Source organism: Takifugu flavidus, chromosome 17 (assembly GCF_003711565.1).
Source record: "Takifugu flavidus isolate HTHZ2018 chromosome 17, ASM371156v2, whole genome shotgun sequence".
Lineage (NCBI taxonomy): Eukaryota > Metazoa > Chordata > Actinopteri > Tetraodontiformes > Tetraodontidae > Takifugu > Takifugu flavidus.
In genome coordinates this window covers 5,010,397-5,032,965 of record NC_079536.1, presented here as the reverse complement: position 1 = coordinate 5,032,965, position 22,569 = coordinate 5,010,397, and positions in this window count along the sequence as shown.

The window sequence follows — 22,569 nt, the reverse complement described above, 5'->3', positions numbered from 1 at the left end:
TAGCAGGCCAGAAATTCCATCTAAAATGCTGCCGTGTGGCAGGCACAAAGATGAGTTTGGCTTCTTTTTAATTAGTGCCCCTCTGGACCTAACTTCACCTCACGCGCCGCCTGAACTGAGGCCGCACCATTAATTGAGTCCTTTGAGTTGTCTGGGAACTTAATTTCCCAATGTCTGACTCCGCAACAGCTTTTGCCTGCACAAATATATTAATTTCACTGGCAGTAAGATGAAGTCAGCTCATCAGAAACAGCCTGATCATTGAGATTCTGTCACTTAGAGGTCCTGCAGTGGGGAAGAAAATCAATTTACACGTCACTTATTCATCGCTAATTACTGTTAGCTGCAGTTAAATGGGGGCTGTAATTTATGAAAACACTTCATAGACATCAAAACCTTTAGGAAACACGGTTGATGTTCTCTGGACAGTTAAAATAAGATCCATCCATCCATCCATCCTCTACCGCTTATCTGGGGTCGGGTCGCGGGGGCAGCAGCCTAAGAAGAGAAGCCCAGACTTCCCTCTCCCCAGCTACTTCTTCCAGCTCATCCGGAGGGATCCCCAGGCGTTCCCAGACCAGTCGAGAGACATAGTCCCTCCAACGTGTCCTGGGTCTTCCCGGGGGTCTCCTACCGGAGGGACATGCCCTGAACGCCTCACCAGGGAGGCGTTCAGGGTGCATCCTAACTAGATGCCCAAGCCACCTCATCTGGCTCCTCTCAACGTGGAAGAGCAGCAGCTCAACTCCAAGCTCCTCCTGGATGGCAGAGCCTCTCACCCTATCTCTAAGGGAGAGCCCAGCCACCGTACGGAGGAAGCTCATTTCAGCCGCTTGTACCCGTGATCTTGTTCTTTCGGTCATTACCCAAAGCTCATGACCATAGGTGAGGGTAGGAACGAAGATCGACCGGTAAATCGAGAGCTTCGCCTTTCGGCTCAGCTCTCTCTTCACCACTACGGACCGGTGCAGAGTCCACATTACTGCTGACGCCGCACCAATCTGCCTGTCGATCTCCCGCTCCATTCTTCCCTCACTCGTGAACAAGACCCCGAGGTACTTGAACTCCTCCACTTGGGGCAGGATCTCCTCCTTGACCCGGAGAAGGCACTCCACCCTTTTCCAGTTGAGAACCATGGCCTCGGATTTGGAGGTGCTGATTTTCATCCCAGCCGCGGCGGCGAACTGATCCAGTGATAGTTGGAGGTCACGGGCCGATGACGCCAACAGGACCACATCATCTGCAAAGAGCAGAGACCCGATCCTGAGGTCACCAAACCGGACCCCCTCAACACCATGACTGCACCTAGAAATTCTGTCCATAAAAATTATGAACAGAATCGGTGACAAAGGGCGGCCCTGGCGGAGACCAACCCGAACTCATTTCCAGTTCAAATAAGATGACGGGTAAATTCTTCATTTAATGATCAGTCGCTCAGAACAGGGAGAGGTTTGATCTGGTCCAGTGACCCCCCTCATTATCGTGTCCAATGCATCAAACCTCGACCGAAATGCAAATTTGTCTCCAAAACACAAACAAGCTCGCCATATAAGTGTGGCAGCGGACACGATTGCTGTTATTTTCTCTTCCAGAGATAATATGAGAGGATATAAACGTCTCACACATGCTTGTGATCATTTCTTAATTGTTCATCATGATCACGATAATGAAATTCCTGCTAGAGTGTGGCTTATTGGTTTGATTCGTCATTGTTTTGATGAAGAAATGTTTTATTCCATAGAGGATAGAGGCAAGGAAAAACACATTTCATAGCCTCGGAATCTTATTAGAGAAGATTGTTTGAATCTTATTAGAGAAGATTGTTTCATTTGGGAGTTTATTGTGACGCTGTAAACCGATCACCTTCTGGGGGTTTTCATGGCTAAAAGGTGACCTGTTTTAAACGACTCAGCAGAATCACAGGTCACATGGCCCCACATTCAGCCTCCACCAGCAGGCTCACAAGGGACGCCAGGGTCGCGGTGCTGCTGGATCTGGAGCGGAGCCCTGTGAGCTCAGCAAGGGGGCAACATTAACATTTCACCTCATCAGTCGTACCTGGCTGTGCGCTCGACTGCAGCTCACCGACAGCGCCTCGGCTCGTCGAGTATGATCATCTTTTCCCGTGAAGCGATTGTTCGGTACAAGCCTTTAGCAGTTAGCTCGTCTGCTGCACGCTGGGGTGGATCTCACGGTGCAGCTGCGCCTCGTTGACCTGAGAATTTGTTGATTCCATAGTGCCACAGAAGTAAAATCACTGCTTTAACCTTAGAATTCAACGCATGATTTGGAAAATTAGGATTTCAGAGGGGAAACTGGTTTGTGTACATGTTTATCAACCCTTTTGAACTCTAATTCTTTGAGAAAAAAACACAACATAATGCATCGATTGAACACCAGCTGGGTGGTGTGGTCCAAAAATGTAGCTTCTTCCCCATCACTGGACTACAAACATGGCCAGAGTCTTAAAAACAGTCACGTATTTTGTCCTTTGGCCCTGTTTTGTAAACAGAGTCTAAATTTTAAGCATCAGTTACATATAAACATGTTTTATTTTCTTTTTATAGTGGATCATTATTGGGGGTGGGCTGCAAGAGCTTAATGGCTTCAGTGTTTATGTATTAAGAAAAGGCTGAATAATAAACTAAGGCTTGTTTACATTAATATGAAAACAAGAGTGGGGTAAATATATGTTGTGTAAAAAAGAAAAGAGAAATTCTCTATTCCAAAGTGACGGCGTGGTGTAAACAGCCGTGTTCTGCTTGTACCCGCTGCTGTAAACTGTCTCGCTGCCTCCTTTTCACTGCACAGATAATTAGCGCTATAATTGTTGTCTTCTCTGTCATATATTCTAATCCGCTGTCGACTGTTGTGCAACACAGTCGCCCTCCACGTGCAGGGCGCAGAACACTGAGCACAGAACAAAGGCTGGCTGCCGTCACGGCTATTTACATATTCCTCCGTGCGATAGGCCAACGAGCATTTTTATAGCATAGCTTTTAAAGATTTTTTTTAACTTCTCAAGCTGTTGTTTTGTTTTTTTTACCTCGTAACAGTCGGCAACTGTTATTCCACAATTAGGCGCTTTTTATTTTGGCTTCTCTTGCTGAGCTCTTGGATCAGGAAATGAGCCGTTGCTCTATTTTCGTTCATTAAACAAGAGTCTGAGGCGACGGCTCATTACTGACTGTTTCGACAGTGTGTGAAACCGTCGCCCAATGATACCAAACCAGCCTTATCCCTGAAAACACTTTTATAACGTAGAACCAAGTGCTGCATAGGTTCGCAGAGACAAAGACCCACCGGGCGTAGCTCAAACACGACATTTGAAATATTTAGAAAATAATCTCCATTTTATACCTGCCTTTATTATTCTAGTTCTCCCTTCAGATGTAGATAGAAAGAAAAGATTTTTTTTCCAGGACGTCATGTTAACTTTGTACATTCAAAAGGCTTTTAGTCTAATTCATTTTCCCGCCCCCACCAGAGCTATTTCTCAAATGAATGGGTCCCTCAACGTCAAGCGAGCACATTCAGCAGCGCTCTGCTGTGCTTCAATCACTGTCAAGCCTTTTCTGTTTCATGTAGAATTCTCCTGCTGTTAACTACAGTTTAACATGGTGCTGCCTGATACTCCGCTGGTCACTGACACCAATAGAGTCTCCAGTCAAGCTGATGTTGGTGGACTGTGTGTGGGAGGAACATGGAGAACAGGCAAAGGTGCTCTTGCAGCACCGCTCGGGACTGAAAGGATATACAGGAAGTGATAACTGTAGCTCCTCCTGCGGGGCAGATCCAGTCCGATAGATTGATGGCGACTAACCAGGTGGTGCATCAATGAGTAGAAAAAGGCAACAGCCACCTACCCCCCCCCCCCCCCCCCCCCCCAAACCACACAGCAACACTCTGAATGACCGGCACTGACATGCAGAGCTGTTTGCCCAAGAAGGAAATGCAAAGAGGTTGTTTTTGTTTCTGGTTAGAGGTGGAAAAACAGACTTTTTACTCGATTTAAACCCTGGAAGAAAAGACAGGATGAGCAGAGAAAATTAAATAGAGGAAGAGGAGGAAGGAGGGGGGGTTCTTATTGAGAGAACTGCAATAGAAATCTGACCTCGAGGAGAGCGAGAAGGACTGGAAGGAACGTCAGGAAGATGGGAGGAAGGAAAAGAAAACTCACTGAAGAAAAACCGCCAGAGGACGAATGAAGGAGGTGGAGCTAAACACAAAGGCTGCGGAGGAGCTCCAATCAAAGCAATAAAGCTTGTGTGATTTTGGCCTCAGGAACTTTACCGGCTCGCTGATTTTCCGACTCACCAGCAAGTTGGAGACAAAATCAGCTGGAGGACACCGAAGAATTGAGTCCAGCTGCTTCCTTCCCAGCCGAGTGACGCCGATCCAGCTCGGGTCAGAGCAAACATGTTTTGGAAACTGTTAAAATGGCCATAAAGGCCGGTGCCCGGGCAAATTTGATTCAGCTGTCAGGTGTGAAGGGCGCGTGACTGGATGTCAGGGGCGCCGGCCTGGGCCCCTTTTGTTCCACTGTCATGCGAGGATGTCACAGATCGGCGTCTGCTGGCATCTGTCAGCACACGGAGGCAGTTGGCGACAGCTGACACGCGGCAGAAACAAGACACCTGTATTATAATACCGCCGACCCACCTGACAACAAAGTCTGCCGCAGCTACACACCTGCCCTTATGCACAAATTGCACCAGAGCCGAAACACGGGGTGAGGATTATCCGTTCTTTGCATCGCGGCTTCCTCTCATGCCGTTCCCGGCTCATTAGGCAGCTTTTAACTTGACGGAGAGAGAACAGCAAGCCTCCATCGGGATGGGAAGTAGCACAGAGCGGCAGCCTCGGTGGCCACACGGGCCTTCATTGCCTTTCAAAGGGGCTCCCGTCCAGCTGCTGCAGCCTGCCAGGATCTAGAGCAGGAGCGAGGAGGAGGGGTGTGCAGCTGAGTCCGATATGATGAACTAAACATGATTCGTCGAAAATGGAAGACACCCGAGACGGAACCATCCGAAAGGTTTCCTGCAACGAGGCAGGTGAATTTGGTCGGCGTTCCTCTGGAAAAGGGCCAGCAGTTGAGTTCGGGCCCAGATTCGGGCTGGACTCAGATTTTGCATTTCATTTGATATCTACCAAAGGCTGCGTTGAGAAAATTAAGCCAGGAATCTCCGGACAAACGTATCTCCCAAAACAAAACGCACCGCCATGCAAAAGTTATGGCGATGTCTTCCAAGATGTCTGAGCTCCTCTTTCAAATCAAAGCCTAAGCCGCCAAACTCGGGTCTTTAAAGCTCAGCACAAACGCAGACGAGTGTAATCGCTGCGCCGCTTTTGTTTTGCAGCGTTAGCCATTTTTTGCGTAATTAGCTGTCAGGGCTAGTGAAATGTGGCTAATTCCCTTTCTGTCTCCCTGAGCGGCCGCGCTCGAGTCTGACACTGACAATAATTAAAACTCTGCCTCACTGACTTTCATGTTCAGTGTTACATTTGTTTTCACCCCTGTAATGTGTTCATCTAGCTGGGTGGCACCCCAGCAGGCCCCGCCCACCTCCGCACACGCATGCACCCATTAGTCTGAGTAATTTGTTCTCTCTAAAGGGTTTGACCGTTTGACAGGACGAGGCCGCGGAAGTTAACCGAGCGATTGCTCACGAGTCTAATTAGGCGCCATCTGAAAAGCATTCTGAGCTGCCCGACAAGACTTTCTGAGAACAAAGCAGACATCTCTGTACATCAAAGCAGTATTTTGTGATGATACTTTGACTTTGGGATCCATCTATCATCCCGTATTTACATTTCCCACCCAAATTTTCCAATTGTACAAGAATTTTAAGCATGAATAATAGGATAAATTGAGCAATTCTGTAACGCAACAACATCAATGCTATTTCCTGTATGTCTTGTGTACTTCCTGTTCCAGATCAATCATCTGCCTAGGAAGCTCTCCACAATTGACAGGTAGGACTTCATCAGCTCCAGGAGGAAAAGAATACAACTAATAATAATGTTTTTCTGCCCAGTTGGACAAAGGAGTTGAACGATTTATGATCCAAACGTGGCATCTTAATTGCCTCGAGCAGGCACTTTTGTAAACCGCCTCTTTGTCACTCACTGGTGGGAACAGTGAAGGCGCTGATATTTCACCTGGATCCAGCAGCAGTCAAACAGGGTTGCGGAGTTGATCTGAAATGAATTTTCTCTCCAGCTATGGCACGAATGTAATTACAGCACGGTGAATTATACATCTGGGAGCCGACAGCTGTTATAATAATGATTATCTTTACCCCGGTTATCAACATATCATCATCATAATCATGATCATTATCGGCATCGGCGTCGTCGTTGCTTGTAGAGAAAGAATCGGAAGACGCACCCACCAACTTTCACCTGGAAAAAAGCAAACATGCTTTATTGATCTTCACACGAAGACTAGACTACAATCAGGTTAGCTTAATACAGCAATATCGTAACCACAAGATGTAGCGCACGCCCAAACAAGACATCCTGGAATAGCAACAGAGGTGTGCAGATGCTGACTAAAACCCAGCACTGGGGTTGTTTTCCCTCTCCATCTCGAGGCTACAGCATATTATGTAAATCTCACAAGTGTTTGCATATTGTGCGAGAAGGATCCGAACAAAAGATGCAAATGGCAAAAGCATCATCATATTGCATATTCATTGTCGCCGAGATTAAGATAAAAGCGAGCCAGTGTTATCATCATCTTCGGAAAAAGTTATTTACCCTCCTGATAAACACATTTATCCCTTCCGTACGCCGGTCTGACACAAACATGCGACTGCATTTAGGGAAAATTAAGGCGCGAGTCAAGTCAGAATCTTCAGAAGAGATAAAAAAAAAAAAACCCGTATTGTTCGGATGCGGATCTCCAGAGAGCTGCGTCGGGCATCTCTTTTCAATTTGCTCCATGTTCAGTATTCAGCTGCATGAATCAAAGGGACACTTAATTTTCTTCCGCACTCCTCATTATGTGCAGTAAGGAATGAGGCAGGCCCTCGCGGGAGCTGATTTGATTACTGTTTATCATTACTGCCACTCGCCATGGCGACGGAGGGGCTGATCCCGGGTCAACAAAGATGTGAGCAAACAGATTAGTAATAGAACCCTTATTTCCCGTACTTTCATGCATCGCTCGTAGTCCGAAGCTTGCTTGGGTTTTAATTGCCAAGTGGCCTGTCTCCCCTAGCAACCGCGCCGACATTCTGCAACTTTGTGCTAGTGGCTAGCGGTGGATAATTATCATGTACGCAGGAGTCTTTTCAAGCAATAGCTTGAAAACTGAAATGAAATGAATAAAGGGCTGTAGATCCTTCATGCCGACCAACCGCTTTCCAGATGCTGACATACGCTGATGATCCCCGATGTTCCGTGCAGAAGATCCTGGGCCTAATTATGTGCCCCATTCCAGTTGTTGCTGTTTTACACGTTTACCATTCTCCAGAACAATTCCGAAGATTTCCTACCGTGCTCCCCATCAGCATTCATTTCCAATTAGAAGTACAGCGCCTTCATCCCTCCTGTAAAACTACTTATTTTTTATCCGATTTGCTTCCCTCTTAAACTTTTCTTCCCCTCTCTCCTTGTGTGATATTTCGCTGTGTCTACATTAGCATAAGTGCGGCCGTGATCTGCACCAGGTTGACGTTTTTTAATGGGGCAAGATTTCCATTTCACAGAGGACACATGTGGCGGCGGGATGTCGAGGAGGGGGAGCGGAGCGGTACAAAGGGAATGGGTGAGATGCTCCTCAGCGAGCCCTGTCGTCCTCAATAATGCAGCGAGGGTGGAGGAGAAGCGGCCGACTTCACCCCCAAATGGGAGACATCGGTTTGGCGTCGCGGTGTCTCGGTGTCTGATCCTCGCTCACTTGACCAGCGAATCCCAAACGCCCGGCGGGAGGCGTGGCCACGGCCGACGAGGTGCACGGGTGATGCACGGTTGCAGGGGCGACGGGGACGGTGGTGCGGCCCTCACGTGGGGGAGCTTGTCAGGTGAGGGTGGAAGGACCCGACCCAGATGTTGGGTTTAGGGCCGGAAGCTGTCCTTCCAACAGAGCATCTGTCACTGCTGGCCAACTCCATACTTGAAAATGAACAGGGGAATAAAAACTGCAGCTCATTTTATAGCTGAATTTCTAATAACAAATGTATCAAATATATTCATATCAGACAAATATGAACCACTTCAAGCCAATCAAGTGGCTTTTTTGCTACATACACACATGATGCTCTTACTCTGTTTCTGTTGGATTTGATACTCCAGGACATTCCTGAAAATATGACTTTTTCCTTCAGATTTCCCTTAATAGTCACAAACCTGTTGCCAGAACCTCTATTACCCTCCCCAAACATGATATTTGATCAAAAAGCATGTTACCGCCAATGGATCTGACTAATAATGCTGTAAATACTGTTTTTTCCCATCTCACACTCAAGGATTTGCACGTTTAAGCGTCGTAGTTTACATCTCGGTGTCCTTTCAAGTTTCCTGACGCCTCATAAGACGCGTCGCTCACGCTGAGTGACACGTTTCATCGCGGGTTGTCTTCTCTTGCTTTGCTTTGCTTTGCCCGTTTCCCCGCAATGCATCCTGACATATTTTGGCATCTTGCAAACACCGACAAGCCGTAGGGTTTGGGAGGAACTCAAGGGAAGGAAAGTGTGAGGGTAAATAATAAATTACGCACCAGCGGCAGAAGACTTAGAAGACTGCAAAGGCTAATGTGCAGGTGCAAGCAGTAAAAAAAAGACCTACAGAACAGGGTGCTCGCGTTACCTTCAAATTAAAGCCTAAAATAGGCAACCAGGTGGTTTTATGCTGGCATTTGCTCATAAAATCCCATCAGTTTGTACATGTTTTACTTGTCGTCTATAAGAAAAACCTCCCACATCACTGCTGGCTTCTTCTCACCAATTCTAATAGTAACAATAATATGCACCGATTCCAGCACTCCAATATCCATTTTGAGGACTTTACTTGGGTTTTTTGCTTTTGTTTCCACTCTCCATTCTACTGGGTTCTTGAAACCAGCTCTCTTGTTCTTCCATTCACTGGCTTTCTGGAAAAAGGGGTCAGCACGAGCACAGCGGATAATCAAAGGACTGCGCCACAATGCAGAAGTACAATCAACGCCGCACAATGACGCACACTTACTGTTAGAGGATCTAATTGGGAGGAATTCCATTATACCAACAATCAGTTCATATCGACCTTGAAGCTTTCATTCAGTTAAAAGTCATGCCATTTGTTTTCCTGCTCTAATTTCACCATCACCATATTCCAAATTGGTTCCCTGATTTAAATGCAGATCGTCAACGATGGCAGGTTCATTGATAAATTAGCCATTAAATCCAAACGCAGACCAAATAAAGTGAAATTGCCATTACAAGTGTTGTCAAAGAGCTTTCTTTCCATTAGCACCCTTCCAAATAATCACTGAAATCCAACATTTAGGCTTAATGAGTCCACAAAACAGATACATAATGCAGAAAGTAGTTGTAAGGGGTGCGTTTACTTTAACTTGGCCCCAGCAGCATCGAGGTTAAGGAAACAAAATACAATCTTTAAAACTCTGCGGTTAGCTAAAGAACAAACGCTGCAGTGATCACAAGCCATATCTTTTGAAAATATTTTCAGAAATATCTACGAAAATAGTTTCAAATTCAGGAAGAATCTTGCCATTTTATTATCTGTGCTCTCTGCTGCCCCGGCAACTTAATGTTTTACAGCACACAAAACATCTTGAGAAGATAACACTTTTTAGCATATAGCAAAAACAATATGCCTACAGCAGTTTTTTTTAAAGAGTATAGAACACATCCAGGAAAAGGCTACTTTATAGTAGTTACCCAGACTGCACTTTTCCAGCAATGTCTGAAGTTGTGTGATGCTAACTCAGTTCCGAGTACATATCTGGCAAATTTTGTCATCAAGGCTAACGCTAACAGTGTAGTGGTGCTGGCCAGATGGCACTTTATGAATTCATAACTGTGCAAACACTGTAAGAGCTCCTCAGTATTTGGATCCAGAGCACACTAATTAGCCTGATGGATGGAAATAAAGAGCTTAAAATTCAGCGGGTGGTGTGAACCACGTGCCAGCACATGTGTCAGCGTTGCCAAGACTTAATACTTATATGGACCCTGCTTGTAAATGAGCACTTCGAGAGCCGACGACAGGACGAAACGCACGATCAAGTGGTGTCCTCTTTGTTTTAAAACAGGTAATCCTTTAAACATTTTAATCACTGATATAAATATCCTTGATGAACTGCATGAAAATCTCGGCATCTCTGGCAAACGGACCTTAGCATTTTCTGGATTCCTCCTTGTAGACGAGTGTGTGTGTGGGGGGGGCGGAGAGGGGGGATTGGGGGGCACCTATCAGGTGAATGCCTGAGGCTGGATATTATAGTACGGCTCCATGCTGCGGAAATGAGTAATTTACGGATGTCAGTAATGCAACACCGGCTGCTGCGCGGCGAGATTAAGACAATACGAACCCACCCCTGGAGACTGACACATCCCACTGAGATAGGATGATTCTGCAGACCTCGACTACCTCATAAAACAGCGGCCCTTTTATGCCGCCACAAACCCTCGAATATTTGGATAAAGAGCTCAGGCTCCAACACAGACGAAACCTACAGACATGAAAAGGCCTCACTCGGCTGGTAATTTGACACATTTCCTCATTTTTACGACTTTCTAGTCATTAAAAGGTTCTAATCTCATACTGAGAAGGCCTCTGTTCCCCACCATAGTGCCCCATGAAATGGTTTAAGCATATAATACCGCTGTAATCCCTGCAATTTGCGAGGAGATGAGTTACAAATTGTTACTCGGGAGCTGTGGAGGTCCTGGAAAAACAGGATGATTGGTAAGCACAGGATTCCAGGATTCAATAACATTCCTCTGCCGGGGCGTCCAAACGGCTCCCAGTTCTGACAGCCATTTCCTCCTGGGGCAGAAGATCCCGTATCATCGTGGCCATTGCTTGTCTGCGCAATTATGCTAGCACACTGCTCTAATTTATGGAATTTATTCAGACTGGGAGAAGATTACGAAGCTCCCAAGGCCTTTTGACACTGATTCCTGCAGGAGTACACAAAAACATTCACCAGGTCTGAATCAACACCGCAGTGCCGGGGAAGTGATTACAGCGAGCGCGCACGTGTCAGGAGCACGTCGCCTGTCCTCGTTTCTCCAACATTTGCCCGAAGACACAAGAGCCCTGTTATGTGATTTGAGATATGCAAAAATATGAGAGACACTGTACCAGGATGTCATTTAAATGTAAAGAGGGTGCATTCATATGGAGAAATCGCGTCCGGAACGCCGCACAGCAACGGCTGACTCACAATCCAAATGGAGGGGGGGCTGTTTGAAAAGACTTCCTATCAAATAATTGCGGGATAAATTGAAATATCCGACACGAGAGCGACATTAACGATTCGCCACTTTTAATCAGAACCTTCTCTTTCAATGCTCTCTTATTAAAAACACGGGGGGGGGGATTCAATTTAGGATGGAATTATTGCCAGAGGACGTTCCCGATTTATCAGGAAAAACCCGGAGCCAAAGAAATGTTGGCCGGGACCAGGCGAGCGCCTCCAATTACCTGGTTGGGGGGAATAATGCAGCTTTTCAAGGCTGCGCCTCGACCGGCGCCGCGCTTGTTTTCCTCCGCTAACTTTAGCACAGCGTCGGTTTGTGCGCATTTGTGGGCGCTCCTTTGCGTTTACTTCGTTATTTATCCGCAAATAAGCGGCGGGGTCGAAAATACAGTATGAAAGCGTGTAAGGAAACGTTAGAAAGTGCGATTAGAAGGCGCAGATGAAGGTTGTTAGAACTGCAGCGCGCGTGGACGGGGCGATATAAAGCAGCAGTCAGAAGCCAATTATCTTAGCTTGGGATAAAGCCTGGAATTCAGCGAGGACTCGGCTGGCTCCGTCTGATCGGCGCCTGTGAAGTTTACTAATAAGCGCATCAGACCTTGTTTGCTTAAACAGCACCAAAGACCAAAAAGGACACGCTGTGGTTCTACGGTTATCACAGCGCCGGCCTATTTCCTGTTCCCTGTCAGCGGCGCCGTCGTGTCACGTGACCCGGCCGCTGCTGCAGGTTACGCGGATTTAAAGGCCGCCGGACAGAGCAGCTGAGCAGAGCAGCACCTTTTATTCGTTCATACAGTAACGCAGTACCACGGTTGACATTAGGCTGTATCTATTTTGTTTTAGGACACTTTAACTTCACTGCTCCTCTTTTTCCTGTTTGCACACCTTCTGTATCCCTACATGACGTTTACACTCCTGGCACAGTTGCTCCTGGTACCTCTCCAGGTCTCTTCCCCGCTCCCAGTATTCCTGACTCTCTCTCCATTCATCTGTCATCTCGTTCGGATCAAAGGACCAAAGCAAAAGAAAGAAGGACCCCTGGTTTCTGCCGCGAAGCCCAAAGTCTTGTTTTACTTATCGTTGCCTTTGAAATCTGAAACTAATAATCCGACCCACCTGTGGAGCGGCAAGAAAAAGGTGGAATGGAAACACACGGAACAAACTCGGGACCGGATTTTTGTTTCGTACAGAAGCACTCGCCGCGCATCAGGAGCCTCGGATGAGCAAATACCAGCAAATGCCACCAAGATCCAGGCTGAGTCACATATTTCTACCACCTTCTGTCACACACGTCTGTGTGAACCCTTAAATATCCCTCAAATAAGCTCCAGAAAGGTTCCTCCACTCGAGCGAGTCTTTCCACTCGCCAGAATCGATGGCACTTATGGCAAACAACCAGGTTCCCGGTAAGCCCCGTTGGCCGAATCACCTTTACTGGAGCTGTTTTTCCACCGCGATGACGCAGTCCCATGGTTTAAAGCCTTGTTTATGAGCGATTTGAGCTGTGATACGAGGCCAAAACAACCTCTTTGCGTCACACGGATGAATGCGCGTGGCGGTCTGAAGCCCGTGATTGTGCCGATTGTGCGCGCGTCGCCCGGAATGGCGGCATTGTTGCACGGAGCCGCTGCTGCAATCTTCTTAGTCACGTCTGCGGCTCATCATCCCGTCTCGGTTTTTCTTTTTTTGTCTTTATCTGGGAGCAGCCGTCTTATCGCGCTTCGCCTCTTCCCTTTCTTCCCCGGCTTTAATGCATCTCAGTCGGATTCGGTGTATCTGAGACTCATTTTTGGATCACAGAGCCCTCGAGGGTTTGTTTTTGCCTCCCCAGCCCCATCCTCCACTCTTCCTCCTCAACTTTTCTTCATTTTTTCCCCCTTCCTGTGATAGCGGGTTGGTATTCCCAATAAGCCTCTTAGCCCAAACCCTCACCTCCAATTTTCACAGCGTCCTTGTGGTTCCGGAATAAGAGTTCAGGTGGGAAGGAGGGGTGCCTTATGTCAGTCAGCCAGTTATTATGCTCCCTCGGATCATTTTGGGAAGCGTCGAGGCCTTTGCCGCCTCTGGGGTTCATATGACTGCTTATCAGCGGCCATATTTGGCATTCAGGGTCCAGCCTTGCCAAGTGGAAGCACATCAATCTCGAGATCTCCGGCCAAACCGGCGCGTGTGAGGCCAAAAAGGGAGCAGCCACAACGCAATGGGAAGCAGCTCGATGAATCAGCTGCGTCTGTTTGACCGATTTCAAGGCCGCAGTTTGGAGAGAAAGTGCTTTTTAAATCCAAATCATGAACGGAGGCTTCACTGACGATAAGGCTACGGCGGATATTCACCCTACTGCTAGCATCGCGGGAATGTTAAAAATGTGGATATTCACCCTACTGCTAGCATCGCAGGAATGTTAAAAATGCGGATATTCACCCTACTGCTAGCATCACAGGAATGTTAAAAATGCGGATATTCACCCTACTGCTAGCATCGCAGGATTGTTACCAATGCGGATATTCACCCTACTGCTAGCATCGCAGGATTGTTACCAATGCGGATATTCACCCTACTGCTAGCATCGCAGGAATGTTAAAAATGCGGATATTCATCCTACTGCTAGCATCGCAGGATTGTTACCAATGCGGATATTCACCTACTGCTAGCATCGCGGATTGTTACCAATGCGGATATTCATCCTACTGCTAGCATCGCGGGTTTGTTACCAATGCGGATATTCACCCTACTGCTAGCATCGCGGGATTGTTACCAATGCGGCCCAGACTCGGTTGCTTGTTTTGTCGTCTCGGTGGACCTTCGCCACAGAAGGCAGCGTCTGTTAATATCGCTCAGCCAGGATGAAAAAGGAAACACTGTCACGCCGCCCATTCTCCCCGCGCTCGGCACCCCCCGCGGCGCGGCGCAGCCCAGCAGACGGCCGTCCAGACTCCCGAGATCATTATACAGCAGTCACACTGGGAGGAGTGTGTGGGTAGCGGCTGCAGCGCGGCATTGGCAGGATGCGCTCGCTGACATTTATCTCATAACCCCAGACAATCAGAAACACGGCTCGGGTTTTGTAACTGGGAATAAAGTCGCGCGTTTGCCCGCGGCAGATGCATATTCCAGGTTTATCTCATCAGATAAGATGGTATCACGGCGGCTACATTTGCATGCCCTGAGCTAATACAGGCAGGAAAAACACACATGTTTAGAGGGAAATTTTCAAAAAAATAAATAAAGTGGAACTCAAACCACAAATGAACACCCTCAAATCTCCAATGGAAACGACCGGCTCTTGTACAGACTCCAATTACATTTTGGCATATCAGTATGAGAATACACACTCCAGAGCAAATTAAAGCCCTTGCTTAGCCAACCTCCCCCAGCAATTCGATTCTGCGCGGCACCAAAATCACTTCCCTGACTGCACTGCCAATCTCCCCATATGAGAGCAGAGATTCACTCCAGTCTATTTCTGAGAGTCTAATAAGATGAACCCTCACACTCGCCACGCTTAGATAAGGACTCGCTTGAGCGTGTTGAAGTGTTAAACATGGACGAGGCACGTGCACACATGCGCCCCCGCCCTCCGCCTTAACCGTTTCATAGCCTTCCAAATGGTTCTGGAACACATTCACAATGAAAACATTATAAATTTATGGTGTCTGTTTTATTTTTGATTTATTTTTTGCCTACCCTAGTTCTAGTGGCAGTAGAAGGCGTCTTTTCCAATCTGCTAGCGTTAGCAGTGGCCGTCCCTATAGGTTCAGGCTGGCTACCGTCACTCTTCAACAATGACCTACAGGGGAGTCGTTCCTATGATGAGGAAATAGGAAGGGGAGAGGCTGTTCAAATGGCTTCCCAACTTGTTATTAACCTTGTTATCAGCCTGGAGACACGCGGCTCCTCTCTGTTTATGCAGCCCGTGTAATTCTGAGCGCCCACAGACCTCACGGCCAGATCATCATAGCCTCTGAGCGCGCAGTCGATAAACAGCCTCTAAACTATATTCAGGGGCGATCTGAAGATGTCATCCTCAGTAGATAGCCATGATCCACCCCCACCTCCTCCCTCAGAGAGGCCAGATCCTCCCATTACTTTCAGATGCATCAAAACATGCCACCTTTTCTGAGGATGGTGCAAGGCTGAAGAACAACCTGTTAGGCACTCGAGCTATTGCTATTCTTCATGCTTCTAAAGCAGTTTCCGTCACCTTTCACCTTAACAGTGTGCTAGCAAAGAAAAAGAAACTGTGTCCTTTCAACATTCAACACATTATTAGCTAAACAATGGTTCTCATACACAGTAGGAGACCTTTGACACCGAAAAATGTGAATACATTACAGTAAGGCGTAATGTTGGACCATTTTGCAAGATATCAACAGGAATTTTACAAAATATATTTTTTTTAAAAACTAATGCAGTCTAAATAATTCTCATCCCCCTTAATTATGCTGGTTTTGGGACCAGTTCGTTGCTGTTTTTTTATTTCACCTGATAGATGTTGTATTTTGGAACATTACAAGGGGCCATGATTTATTGTGTCTCCGGTATTTTAGTACCACATTCCCAGTGGGTCGAGGGTTTCCATACACTCATTTAGACGTTGCTTTCTATTGCGTTAGTTGTGTCGGCCGATCTTCCAGCATCGTCTCTCGGCCATTTTTGTTACACATATTTCTACAGGCCTGTGATGTTATACAGGCTTCCGCTCCGATACCTCGATTATTAGCGTCTCGGAGCCTCTGTTGTAGGTCCCAACGTGTTTGAAAGACCCGTTTGTGACTCGGCTGATGTGCTTTGATGCTGCTTTCATGTTTCGACAGGAAGCAGTCCCCCCGACCACCGCACCCATAACGATGCGCTGTTTGATGTTTCCTCTCAAATCCTTGTCATATTCATTTGTAAAGTGAAGTCGTTTTATTTTATGGGGGTGTAGGAGCCTCCGGCAGCACGTATATATGATAGCTTTCATTTATTTTCATGCTTTGTGAATTTTCTAAACTATTTAAGGCACAATTTGTGCTGTCAGCGCAATCTTTAATATTATCCTAATTACGGCATTATCATTGCGTAATTAAAAGTGTTACAGGGAATTAAATGAAAGATTAACTGGAATACGTTAAGAGGCCATAACTGATCTGTCATTATTTAAAACCATTATAAAACACAACACATTAAACACATATATCCTGATTAAAATGCTTGCTGTTATACTCAATTCTATTTCACAGCATATTGTAGCACTTAAGCCCCCTCCTAGCAAACTAGCTAGTTCCCAATGAGCCGCAGAAACGGCGTAGGAATCTGCATCACCCCCACAAACTTGGAACCTGCTGCTCGGAGGAAGGAGCAAGTTGAAGCTGAGTACAGTGGAGTCGGCCGCTGTCTAATCTCCCTGGTTCCTAGATTGTAATCCTCTTTTTTATATCCTAGCCTGCGGGGGTTTAGGAGACTAAACACAGCAGAATTATTTAGCTTATACGAGGTAAGGAGCGTGGTCTCGGGCCGGTGCCCTAGCCTCCGCCAATATTTGATTAAAATCCTCGCTTTCTTTTCGTAACACGATATCATCGCCAGCGCAAACAGTCAAAGTCAAATCAGCTGGTGGGAGGGGTGTCCGGATTGGGAAATGGAAGGTAGCGGCGTCTGTCTGATGAAGATCTAGGTCACCGGGCTTCCTGTGCGCCACATTGATCCCCTCTGATAAGGCGGAGGTCACGTCGGAGGGCACTTCCTGTTCCGACGCCCTATCAGGTCTCCAGCTACGCATTACTTGAGGAAAATGTGTGTCTGAGACCGCCGTGGAGGCCACGTCGGAGTAATTACCGCCCTATGATATCATCAACCCCAACTTATCCTGTAATGACAGCTGAAGCTGGATCCTAGCTCGCGCCCTCCTTCATCTCCAAACGCGCACGGACGCACCCCCTCTAATAATCTTACATGACACTTAGATCTGTTTCGTGCCAAGAGGTTAACAAGAAGCTTAATGGTGTAATCCCCATTGGCTGCCCGTCTGGTAGACTGGCATCTTACTGACTTATCCCCTCCGGGCCAAGGGTCAAAGGTCGCAGCCCAGGGAAAGCTCCACAGTCAGGGAAGTGTGAAAACATATCCATGCGTGTCTTTCCTCATAAAAGTCACGCGACCCTGACCGACGCCGTGCGCCTCTCACCTTCCCCCTGGCCTCATGCGACCCTCGCCATCCACAGCAGAGGCCCGGCGGCCTCGGGGCAGGCTGGTTTCACCCTCCGCCGGCTGTGACCCACATCTCTCGCTGCCGCTAATCCTTTTGTTCCTGTGATCTCTGACTACCTAACCACAGCTAATCCTGCACGGCGCTTTATTTCAGCATTAGATGTTATCACGCCAGCGTCTTCCTCACGATACCCTTCATTCCCCCCATCAATTGGCTACAGATGTGCTGTTGTCTTAGTTGACTTTCATTTTATTTTTTCTGCAGTTCGATCAAAGGGGAGCTGATTTCACCCCAGTTTATCAAATAAAGTGCGGATTAGCAAGCAGGGAATGTCTCGGGCAGCCATCCGATCCATCTTCACCCTAAAAGTCTCTGCTTTGTTCGATACATCATTCGATTGCGTCTCCATCAGTGCGGATAGCAACCTTTTCCTTCCTGCTCGCACTTTTCAAATCAAACTCCCGCAATCTCCAGGCCCCATCAGCGGAGCCGCGCTACAACCGTCCGTATCTATTGATCGATCAGCTCGACAGAACAGTTCATCCAGTGCAAAGCATCGATTTCACCTCATGCAAGTTCAGGTTTGGGCTCCAGGCTCGGCTACAGAGATCCAGACCCCGACCCGAATGATGAAAAACGTGCCTGGTCCACCTGGGGCACTCACTTCCACAAACTTTCCGAAGCCTCTCGGCTCACCCACCAACCTCAAATAAAGCCGGCATCTGTCTTAATAAATAAATGAGTTTTCTTCATCTATTATACATGAGTGTGTCCAATAAAGACATGCAGAGGAGATAAGGCCGCGTAGAAGACTAATGCCGCCCGCCACTGTGCTGGAGGACCGTGCGCACGCAGACTAATGCAACAGCAAAAAGTCAGACTAATGTCTCTAATTACGCGCGCCATCCTTGCTAATACACAGTTGTTTTCCACTAGAGCCCCAAAGATAAAACACTTAAGTGACATTTTTCACGTTTATATTGTCTCATGATGCCGCCGTGCGGAACATTCTGCCTGGGTTACATATTCGGAAAAGTCGTAACTCTCCCTGTTTTATGACCTTTCCCGACCAGAGGAAGAGAAGACTTTGATTAAAGTTAAATTGAATCAAGCGTGGGAAGCACTTTCCGCACATGGACCTTCACCGATTAGCGGTCGCGCCATTTCTCCAGTCGTCAAAACGGACGGGAGATGAAAAGGGAGCCCATTTTTCCACGTGAAGCCTAATACAAAGACTCCCGAGATGTTCGGCTCTGATCTCCTTTTTCTTCGAATTTCAATTGAATTTCATCCGCAGAGGCGCTAAAATCAGACTTGAGCTAAAGGTTAATGGAACCTGAAATGACTGCTAGCGTTTGAATCACGAGCGTGTTTTTGAATCAAAATGATATTGATGATAATTGTGGGGAGTTCTCAGGAAAACAGCTCGGCTTTGTTGCCGTGGTTCCTTTCAAAAGCTGGAAGATCAGGATTGCACCCGGGCACCTTTGCAAGATCTGCACTTTAAAGGACTCTTACGGCGCGCTAACGAGGGCTGCAAATGCCAAACAAATGGCAGAAGGGATGTAAATTTTAGCAGGATGCCACCTAGCATGGGCCTAATTATTCCGTTTGCACTTCCCGCTCGCACCTCCGGCGTTCCCGTCTGCGTGTGACCGAGCGAGGGCAAACTTCGGCATTCTGCTCCTCTGCACTTTAGGATATGGCAGCAGTTTTGTCACCAACGTCCTCGATAAATTGAACGCGTCGGCCATTTTCAGGGGAATACAAAGGTCATTTTTCATCTCAGCGTGTTGATGCACGCCCCGGAAAACAATTACTTAAATCTCAACAGCGGAGACGCGGCCGGTACTCAACAAATCGCCGCTCAGGCCGCCGTAGGCCCACGCGCCCGTCACGTCGTGGCGTTTGAGCGATGGCTTCGAGTTGCTTATTATGCCGTTTCGGCGGAGCGCTCCTGCTGCAGCTGACTCGGGAAACGGCGGATATAATTGTCTGTCATTTCTCGTTGGCTGCTGTGACATGCTGCGAATCCCTTTGCGGCGCGCTAACAGAGTTGTCTGAAGTCCTTGTCAGCGCGGTCGCCGCTGGTGTACCGCCGCGTGTTTGCACACGTCTGCGGCACATTCCGTGATCCATGAACTGTCTGGCCAGTCGATGAGAAAGAGCCTGGAAAAATAAGGCCGGGCTGCGGGTCTAACCCTGACAAATGGACCAAACCTCTTCTGAATCCCGATTTCTCTCTTCTGCAGATATCATCTTAATCAGGGGGCGTTTAGAGGATGGTTTGCTGCTATTTTACGATCTGTATTTTTGGTGTCAAACTACCTGAAGTGCAATTCGAAACTTTAGAGGGTAAAAACGCTTCCCTGCCCGCCAGCTACGTAATCAATTCCAGCGTCGATAGTTTATTTAAGTGCTCCTTAAGTACCAATTTCTAATCAAATGTGCGTTAGCGTGTGAGAGGAAAATCAATGTTCATTTAATAGTAGCAGCAACAGACAATACAGGAAGAAAGAATGTTTTTGAACGGATCTAACGCTCATTTGTTGGCGTTTCAGATTCCACCCTCCACCACACAGTATCACCGTAGCCTCTTTTCCACCAATATTCCCAGGAAATAAATTTGCGGAAGCTTGCCGCCTGTTCTTCCAGACTCGGCTGTTCCTGAGAGCCACGGTGCATTTCTTCCTGGTCTTTATGGTCTTGACTGCTTCACATAGTTCCCTGGTTTTTTTTCTCCATTTTGGAATTGATGTGTAAATGAAATAAAGAGGTATTGCGACATCACGACGTTCGGAGCGCTGCAGGTGTGTTCTACCAATCAGCAGTCTTCAGCCACGCCCCTCAAGAAATTCAGGAAATCTGACAAGTCCCTCCCACCAACTGGGTCTTATATTCAGTTTGAGGTGGGGAACTCATGCCCAGGGATCAAAAGGGGCTCAGGTCAGGGTCATGGGGGTGGCAGTCCTGCTATTTGATCCACAAACCACCAGACCCAGGGGTGGCTCACTGGGGCACCATTTGGTGGGGGAGGAGGAGGAGTGGTTATTTAATGCGTATTTTATAGGTAGATGTGTTTGAATTCAGATTAACATTCTAAATCGAACCTCAATCCCTCCCCCATCCAGTTGCTTCTAACTGCGTTATTTAATTCCATCGGAGAAAATGTTCACTATTTCTCGCTCAAGTGTCAGTGAGGAACGTCTCCTGCTCGAGCCGCCACCGCAGCCCTATCTGCGGGCCAAATGTGAGAAGCCATTTTAGCGCGGCGTTTTCACAGCCGTGGTAGAACCGGCCGAGGTCACGCAGAGGTAAACACAGCCCCAAGAGGGTGTTAAATGCCTCGGTCCTGGTCCAGGCTCATGTCAAAGGCAAAGTCCCTTTTATACGTTCGAGGGCAGGGAGAGCGGGCGTACTGTTAGCTTGCAGGAAGATGAAGAAAGGTGGGACAAATGAAGGGCAAGTGACAGTTCTGATGCTAGTGGGTAAAAGTAATTCAATCTGTTCGTACAGACGTGCCTGATTTATCTCGCCAGTCTGTGTGTGTGTGTGTGGGGGGGGGGGGGGCAACCATCAGTGTACCCTCCGAGGTGGAAGCATGAACAGTCAAGATAATCAGCGCAAATGCCACATAGTATCATCCCGACTTGCTAAATGCTAATTGCATCTTGTCAGAGCCGCAGCGTCCCAGATGGCAAGTGGTAAGATTTGAGAATTTTAAAAAAAAATCTTATCTTGCCTTCAGAGCCGACGCCTTACTAAACACAGACGTGAGCGCCGGAGCGCGATTCGGTGCGTGCTCGGGCGTCCTCTGCTGCGGAAGAGGCCGCTCCGATGGGGATGAACACAAGGCCGGATAAGTGACGCTTATAATCACAGCCCCGAGTGTGTGCTAATGTGGACGGGACGTGGGCGGCAGATTGGGGGTGAAGGGGAGACGAGGAGCTCCGAGTAGTAGCGGGAAGAGGGTGGTCTGAGAAATGGAAGAGAAGATTGTTTAAATACAAAGGGAAAATATCCTGATATGATGAATCAACGGCGGCGATTTTCATCCCTGAGCTTCAATGAATTCCAACCAAAAAGACATCCAGCTCCAGCAGAACCGTCCTCGCCGACTTATCAGCACGCAGATTAAAGTTGGAGAAGACGGCACTCGGCGTAGCAGTTCCGATTCATCAGCTTGCACAATTAGCTCTCTTCCACCCGCTTCCATCTGGGCCATCTGTTTGAAAACACGCCTGCTTGATTGACGCCGCTGGAGGGAGCTCGCCTTTGTGCGCGGCGAGATTTGAAGTCGTACCGTGAGATAAGAGGGGACACTTCAGGCAGATGACGAGGACAGACGGGCAGAGGGGCTAAAGTAAAACCTCACTCTGGATACATTTTGAACTCGCATTGAGTAAATTCCCGGCAAATCTAAAGAAAAGCAAATTAGCTTTGATCTTTTAACTTGGGGTTAAAGGTCAAAGCTAAATGATACATATTTCTTTACAATCTCAATGTCATCGTTCTATTTAACTTGACCGTTGTTTCTCTTTCTAATTGCTGTTGAGGTAATATTTCCGTTCCTCTTAACTTAATGAAGCAATGACCCTGACTCATCCTCGTTGGAGCTCTGCTAAATGCCAGAGCGCTCCGTCTTCAAATATATTTTGTCTCCCAGGATGATTTATTCTGACATTTTTCCTGATTAATTATAAAGCGAGCTCCAGATGTTTCCTTTTTCTCTTCTCCACTCAACTCTGATAACTTGAGCTTCCACCATTAAACCTTCCGAGCTACAGTTAGCCAAATACCTTTAGCGCACATCACACAAAGAGAGGCAAATTTAACAGCTTAAATCTTTTATTCCGCCTCCTCCAACACCCTCGGTTTGTTCTAGATGGCTGAAATGCCACTTTTTTTTCCTTTTCATCCTCTACACAAACGCACATTTGTCAAG